An 8,940-nucleotide genomic window follows, 5' to 3' on the forward strand; every position below is an offset into this window, starting at 1 on the left:
GAGGGGGAAGAGAAACGAACACTAAATAAAGAAGATTGTAAGAGAGGAAATGAAATAAGGGAGAGTGTGGAATAGAAGAAGGGAACAAGGAACCAAACGATAAATAAAAAGGGAAGAGAGATGGAAGATGTTAATTAAATAGACTTGCAAAGAAATTCAAAGGTCTTTAGGACTAAAACTAGTATACGCGACCCGTCATAAAATGGCGGCTAAATATTCAAATAGATATGCACACACAGATTCAACCTTATCCAAGCCTCTTTTCTAACTACACCACGGCAGTTTGGGCAATTTATGGGAGATTGTATATTCCGAGTGGTTGCCGCTCAGCATAACAGGAAACAAATATATATGTGTATATATATGTATATATATATATATATATATATATATATATATATAGAGAGAGAGAGAGAGAGAGAGAGAGAGAGAGAGAGAGAGAGAGAGAGAGAGAGAGAGATTTTCTTAGCCTCCAATCAACCTCTGCTTGCATGCAACGTAAACAAAAGCTCACATGAAAGCATACAATTGCATGAAAATAATCAACAACTAAGTATAAGCTAACAAACCATAAGAAGTCTGAGAAAGGGAATTTTACCTTAACTTTGTAATCAGGAAGAGCAATGCTCTCTGTAATTATATTGAGAAGAAATTTCCTGTTAAATAACACTTAAAAATATATATGTAGATTCGTGTCATGGAATATCTAGGTACAAAATAGCTGACCCTGAGTCTGAATATATATTTATATGACGGAAAATCCATGTGATATAATCATAACAATAATAACGTCAAGAACCAATTTATTGATATAATGAGTTTGGTTTATTTGAAACAGTAAATCCTTAAAGAACTAAAGTGAATTTTCATGAACAGCACGAGTAGTCCTAAAGATCTCTGACTTAATATATCTAATTTCTGGCATATAATTGTTTATAATTCAAACTGCGTCTTGTTAATTAATTTAACACATACATATACAAACATAATTAATTGCGTAAAGTTGAAGAAACAGTGAGACAGGAAAAGAAAACATGGGGCAGTATCAGTTAAACTTAAACCTTCCTATTTATATATGGAAAATTGTAAGAAAATAAAATAACAATTTTGGGTATGAAGATATTCGTATGACAGAAACTGCCTCATTTCACACTTAAAATAGATATACTGTAACTTCATCTACATCAGCTCCCATATTTGATGAGTGGGGGGTGGGACTCCTTAACGTGGTGAAAAAGTTGCAGTCATGATCAGCAAAGCTGTACTAGTCAAGGTCACCCATACTATGTTGGTTTGCTGTAAGCGATCAGACAAAATCTCCAATCATCACCAATCCACAGTGGTCAGCGTGGTGATGGAAAATTGCCAAAACCCAGCTGTGAATAAAGACATGTCAGTGGCCTTTGTCTTTCAGTGGATAGTAACAGATGCATTTGTTGTTGTATAGGAGGTGGAAAGTAAAAAACGAAAACTAATGAGAGAGAGAGAGAGAGAGAGAGAGAGAGAGAGGAGAGAGAGAGAGAGAGAGAGAGAGAGAGAGAGAGAGAGAGAGAGATACTAGTAACAGATACATGTTGTTGTTGACGTTGTATAAAAGGTGGAAAGTAAAAAAGAAAATCTAATGAGAGAGAGAGAGAGAGAGAGAGAGAGAGAGAGAGAGAGAGATACTAGTAACAGATGCATGACGTTGTTGACGTTGTTATATAAAAGGTGGAAAGTAAAAAAGAAAATCTAATGTGAGAGAGAGAGAGAGAGAGAGAGAGAGAGAGAGAGAGAGAGAGAGAGAGAGAGATACTAGTAACAGATGCATGACGTTGTTGACGTTGTTGTATAAAAGGTGGAAAGTAAAAAAGAAAATCTAATGAGAGAGAGAGAGAGAGAGAGAGAGAGAGAGAGAGAGAGAGAGGAGAGAGAGAGAGAGAGAGGTACTAGTAACAGATGCATGACGTTGTTGACGTTGTTGTATAAAAGGTGGAAAGTAAAAAAGAAAAACTAATGAGAGAGAGAGAGAGAGAGAGAGAGAGAGAGAGAGAGAGAGAGAGAGAGAGAGAGAGAGAGAGAGAGAGAGATACTAGTAACAGATGCATGACGTTGTTGACGTTGTTGTATAAAAGGTGGAAAGTAAAAAGAAAAACTAATGAGAGAGAGAGAGAGAGAGAGAGAGAGAGAGAGAGAGAGAGAGAGAGAGAGAGAGAGAGAGAGTCACTGATGAATTAAGGAGCCTTTAAGATACGACAGAAATATTTTGAATCCCGTCTTAATCTGAGCTATGGCTTACGATGCCATATAAAGGAAATTTAACCGTAAACAACAATAAAAAAGGGGAGTGAAGGGGGGGAAGGACTCTCTGACATGGCATGTTGGGGGAGGAGGTAGATAGCCTTGAATTTTAAACTATTCTTTATACCCCAGAGATGATGTAGAAATAAAAAACAGAATTTCTTTACCAATGTATACATAGTTGAAATTATTCTTTAAACCTCAGCTTCAGTGAGGATATAGAAATAACAAAAAAATTTCTTTGTTAACGTATACGTGATAAAACTGACAAAAAATAAATAAAATAAATTAGTAAACAAACATATAACGACAATTTAATATAGAACAAGATCTACAAAAATAAATTTCAAATGAAAACATTAATAGTTTTTTCCATATTCAAAAATAGATTTTCCAAGAATTTTTTTTTTCTAATATTTTCAAAATAAAAAGTACGCAATAAGAACTGGCTTACACGAGAGATCACAATAAGGAAGAAATGCCACATACATTACCTTTGATTGAAAAAGGATTATCAAATATTGCCTAATTTGTTCTTTCTTTGTCTAGCAACCATATTGACAAGAAATATAACCACAATATAAACAACTATGAGACAAACAGACCCACTTACTTATATAGCATTTTAGCATAAGAATTGCAATTTTAGAAAAATAGGAATATTTTAAATAGTTTTTAAAATGCAAGGGAGGTTTTCCAAAAGCACCCCCCCCCTCTCCTCTCTCTCTCTCTCTCTCTCTCTCTCTCTCTCTCTCTCTCTCTCTCTCTCTCTCTCTCTCTCTCTAGATACAGTTCGCCCTTTGCCATTTCTTTGTCCCAAAGCGTTTGCGTAACACCAATATGTAATTTAGAAAAGTATTTGTTAAGTTACATATTTGCGTAAAGATGATAAAAATATGCGTAAAACGTATCTTAACTCTAACGAATGGTGGACGACCAGAAAATAATCAAAATAAAAAAAGGAACTTATAATGAAAATAAAAATCAAGGCGCAATTTAAAGAAGTACTTCTTAAGCTATATGTTGTATTTGCGTAAAGATGATAAAAATATGCGTAAACCACACCTTTACTCTAACGAATGGTGGACGACCACAAAATAATCAAAACTCAAAAAACAAACTTATAATGTAAATAAAATAACCAAAATTATAAAAAAAAAACCATCTTGAAAGTATAAACAAACCAGTGTTCCATCAAGATTAATTCTGGTTTATTTACCAACGTCCGAATTTGGTTCGACCATAAACCTCGCTTCCAACCACGCTGCGCCAGCTGGGATTAAAAAAAGAAAAAAAAAAACTCAAAACAACAAGACTATTGACGCAAGATTAATCAAATTACGTCCTAGCGGGACCGCGCTCAAAGAAGGGGGATTTCAACAACACATGCCCCTTTGGAGGTAGTCGGAGTTAAGTTGCAATTCTATACGCTTGAGTCCTACTCCGTAACGCTGTGTTTTTTATGGGGGGTAAATGGGGGGGGGGGGGGGGGGAGGGGGGGGCTGGGACCCCTTATTAGGGAAGGGGTGGTGGGAGTGGTGGAGAGTCTTTGTTCTACTGTTCTCATATATCATTATTATTATTATTATCCTCATCATCATCATCACCATCAATATTATTATTATATATATGTGGCACCTTAGCAGTACCAGCCACACTCGGCTGAATCCCTCGTCAGGTTGGAGGAGCGGTAAGAGGAAAGGTTCCCTTTTGTTCCTCTGTTTGATGTCGGCTACCCCCCAAAATTGAGGGAAGTGCCTTGGTAAATAGATAGATAGATGATGATTATTATTAGGTTTGGGTGGATGGATGGAGTGAAGGAAGCTCTGGGTGATAGGAGGATAGATGTGAGCGAGGCAAGAGAGCGTGCTAGAAATAGGAATGAATGGCGAGCGATTGTGACGCAGTTCGGTAGGCCCTGCTGCTGCCTCCGATGCCTTAGATGACCGCGGAGGTAGCAGCAGTAGGGGATTCAGCATTATGAAGCTTCATCTGTGGTGGATAATGTGGGAGGGTGGGCTGTGCACCCTAGCAGTACCAGCTGAACTCGGCTGAGTCCCTTGTTAGGCTTGGAGGAACGTAGAGAGTAGAGGTCCCATTTTTGTTTTTGTTTCTTTGTTGATGTCGGCTACCCCCCAGAATTGGGGGAAGTGCCTTGGTATATGTATGTATGTATATATTTTCATCTCTGTACCATATGGATCCACAATTGGTTCAAGTTTCAACGCCAGTTACACTTCTTTGAGAGGCAATAATTCCTCTTACTCCACTTCCTCAGCAACCATCCCAAGTCTCGTGAAATGCCAATGGCCAAATTCTTTTTGCTCCTTGGTAAGGTTATCTTTGGAATGGGCACCTTAAATGAGAGGGGCACGTCACGGTTGAAAGCCTAATGAAGAATGCCGAGGGCACTTAGCTACGTAGAATACAGGAAAAAAAAAAAAAAGTTAAATTACCAGTGGGCCGGTTCAACCATAAAGAAGTTACGAGTAAAGTGAAATTAATCAGTTTCCAAAAAGGATTTAGATTTTACATAAAGAGAAGAGATTGACACAAGAAGACAGAGGGTTAAGAGCTAATGTGCAAAAGGTGAATGACGTAATCTCCTTAGGCTCTTCATTTCACAGATCTTGATAGCTTTGGTGAGACGCAGCCAGCAACTTCACAAAACCAGTGTTGGTGTTGCTGTTGTTGTTGTTGTTATTATTATGATTATTATTATTACTAGTTAAGCTACAACCCCAGTTGGAAAAGCTAGATGCTATAAGCACAAGGGCTTCAACAGGGAAAAATAGCCCAGTGAGGAAAGGAAATAAACGATATAAGAAGTAATGAACAATTAAAATAAAATATTTTAAAAACATTTAAACATTAAAACAGATATCTCATATAAAAACTATAAATTACAAGACGACTTCCACATTACCTCCAACATTTCAGTTCATCTGGAGCAGAATTTTTTATTCTTTAATGCTGACTACTACTTGTCCTTTTATTCTTTAATGCTGACTACTACTTGTCCCTCTTAGTGGCCAGTTCCAGCTCTACGGCAAGTTTTTTTTTCAGTAGTTAGTTTGACCCATTCCTATTATGGTCAATTTTCTCCCACTTTTCAGTCCTTAAAACACTCGTTAAAATGTTTTACTTGCATTTTTCACTTATAATTTTCTATAGTAATTCGAATGTCTCCTGCCATAAAATTTTCAATCTTTTACGTGTACACAAATAGGACCATATATAATCTGTGAACGAATTTTTTCACTCATAATCTTTACTAGAAATTTAATATAACATTCAAAAGTCTTCTACCATACAAATTTCTCTTTTTGATAGCATACTGTACTAGGGCCATATGTAATTTTTAAACGAAAAATCTAGTTTTTAAGATATGGAACCCCCCCCCCAAAAAAAAAATTCACAATCACTCAGTCCCACTGGCTCTTGTTCTTCACAAAATATTGAGAAGCTTTAGAGTAAAGAAGTTATTTTTCATCTCTCGCTTCTGAAAAAACCTTGATACTCCCCCGCCTCCCAGAAAAAAAACTAAGACATGGTTAAATCGGCCAAAACCCATAGAATCTGCCACGTATGAAAATGGTTATCAGATAGATTATGTAACTCCTCGGATTCCGTTGAGGTCTCCTGGCTTCTAATGCCTCAAAACCCCTTGACCACCATACAGATATAATGTCAAAGGTAAGTAGAGGCGAATCCAAACCATCCGGTTATTCGCGGTTAGAAAAAAAAAGAAAAAAAAAAAGAAAAAAAAATGCGTCGTAAATAGATGCTATGGAAATTACTAAGGAGAACATGTAAAAGAAAAATATTATGAGAGAGAGAGAGAGAGAGAGAGAGAGAGAGAGAGAGAGAGAGAGAGAGAGAGAGAGAGAGAGAGAGAGAGAGTTTAAAATTACCATTATATTTCATAGCAAGACATTGTCCCTTTGCCTACACATACACCGAATAGTTTGGCCTATTCTTTACACATTCTCATCTTTCCTCCTACAACTGACAACACTAAGACAGCCTAAAAATTCTTCTTCACTAAGGGGTTAACTACTCCACTGTAACTGTACAGTGGTTACTTTCAAGAGACTAGCTATGGTAACCAGCTCTTCTAGGAAAAGGAGTAAAAAATCAAACCATTGTTCTCTAGTCTTGGGATATGCCATAGCCTCTGTACCATGGTCTTCCACTGTCTTGGGTTACAATTCTCTTGCTTGAGGGTACACTATTCTTACTGTTTCCTTATTTCCTTTCTTCATTGGGTTGTTTTTATAATCACCCTAAATTAAATATATGCATTCACAAATATACAAATACATAACGTTGCACAATTCATATATAAATATTTCTTGGCACTATCACGAAGTCAGTTGGTAAAATATAGCTATGTATACCATAAAACATTCATGAGGACCATGAATAGGACATTCCGGTAAGAGACAGGGACCTTGAGACCTAGCAAGGTTTACTAAACTGATTAATATTTGAAATAAAGAAATCCTGTTCATCATTTATCAATGAAGACAATAAATGAAAAAAATCTTAAATCATCAAAATATTATTGAAAACAAACATGGTATATGATATAGGTAATCTACTTTTTACAATGAACAGAAACTGCTCAAGTTAATCATTACTTCATGTTACTGAGGTAATATACAATTATAAAATAGTCCATAAACACGAATTCAAGTAATTTATTTCATATCTCCCATTTAAAATAAAGAGCAAGTGTCTGGCTGAATACAGTATATATATATATATATATATATATATATATATATATATTATATATATATATATATATATACATATATATATATATATATATATACATATATATATATATATATATATATATACATATATATATATATATGTATGTATATATATAATATTTCTTTCCAGTTACGATAAAAATCGGGTAGAGGGAGTAGTCAAACCCCGGTGAGAGAGTAGTATATGTGCGTGTGTGTGCATATCTATCTAAATATTTAGCCGTCATTTTGGACGGATCGCGCACACTAGTACACCATTAAACTGATGAAATTAAACAAATAACAATACAGAAAGCTACTACGCATGCGTCACCTATTCTTAGAAAACTCCAAATGTTCCATCTCGTGCCACCAGACAAGAAGAAACCCTAAGAAGGTTTAAACCAAGCCTCGTGTACTACGAATAAGCAAAGACGTCTCCTTAAACGGATTTTGTGGTCAGGCAACTGGACGATTCCTTGTCCTGGTTCGTCAACAGTTATTGTATTTAGTACTCTTCCGCTTTTTACAAGGGTTGGGGTGGCCGATGTGGTAACGTCCCTGACTGGTGAACGCCAGACTGGGGTTCGAGTCCCGTTCAAACTCCTTAGTTCCCTTGGTCGCTACAACCTTATAATCCTTGTGAGCTAAGGATGGGGGTTTGGGGGAGCCTATAGGTCTTTCTGCTGAGTCATCAGCAGCCATTGCCTGGCCCTCCTTGGTCCAAGCTTTTGTGGAGATAAATTCTGCTGTTTTCTAGAGGTCACCCGTCCAAGTTTTGAACGTTGCTGGTCGAATGACTATCGATATGACAAACCTTAATACATTGATAGATGCACTGACAGACGTTGGGAGTTAGAATAATAAACTTATTCATGAGTCACGTTATGACAATGAGACAATCTCCAATAGATTTAGTAGATTTGAGAACAAAGCTCTCAGAAGGATATTGGGAGTTATATAGCAGGACAGGATTAGAAATGAAACTATAAGAGAGATTACTCGAGTGCCATATGTTGATGAGATCATGAAGGGTAGATGGAGATGGTTTGGGCATGCTCTTCGCACTCCTCAAGAGAGATTAGTTCACTAAACTTTTAACTGGGCTCCACAAGACACTAGAAGAGTTGGAAGACCCAGGCCTACATGGTTGAGGACTATGAAGCGCGAAGTAGATGATGAATGGAGAAGTATTATATTAAAAGCTTAAGATAGAGACAACTGACTAAATCTAACCGAGGCCCTTTGCGTCAATATGCGTATGATGATGATGATAAGGCGTACAACACTGAAAGATTTTCTTTATAAACACACCAACTACAACAGGATACAAAACACTACAAAAGTACCGCCTAGTTGAAAAAACAACTGATAAAACCAGGTGTCCTGACAAGGATTTTCCCGCCAGCTTTGAGCGGCAAGAGCCGACAGCCTCTTTGAAATTCACCACGCAAAAGATTATCATGCTGGATTATCATGGAGTGAGGAGCGAAGCTTGTCGGGACTAGAGCCTTGCATAAATGCGCCAATAACTTAACACCTAAAATTCGCATCTTGAAGTCGACGAGAATTTTTATACGATGAAGGCTAGAGTCTGTATGGTGGGGGAGGAGTTACTAGGTGAAGACAGGAAACTTTAAAAAATCTTAAAATTAGAAATAAGAAAATCGTTTAGGAGCGTGATAGTAAATAAATCTGGATGGCCGTTGGTTTACTAAAAAAAAAAAAAAAAAAAAAAAAAGGTATTACAATAAAAATTTAAAAAAATTAACAAGAAATTACTGCTGTGATTGAATTTTACTTGCTATAGAGGTTAGAAAACCAAAAACTTTTAGATTGTGGGTGAGAGTTCGTGCCATTCCATATATATATATATATATATATATATATATATATA

The sequence above is a fragment of the Palaemon carinicauda genome, chromosome 7, assembly GCF_036898095.1.
Source record: "Palaemon carinicauda isolate YSFRI2023 chromosome 7, ASM3689809v2, whole genome shotgun sequence".
Classification (NCBI taxonomy): domain Eukaryota; kingdom Metazoa; phylum Arthropoda; class Malacostraca; order Decapoda; family Palaemonidae; genus Palaemon; species Palaemon carinicauda.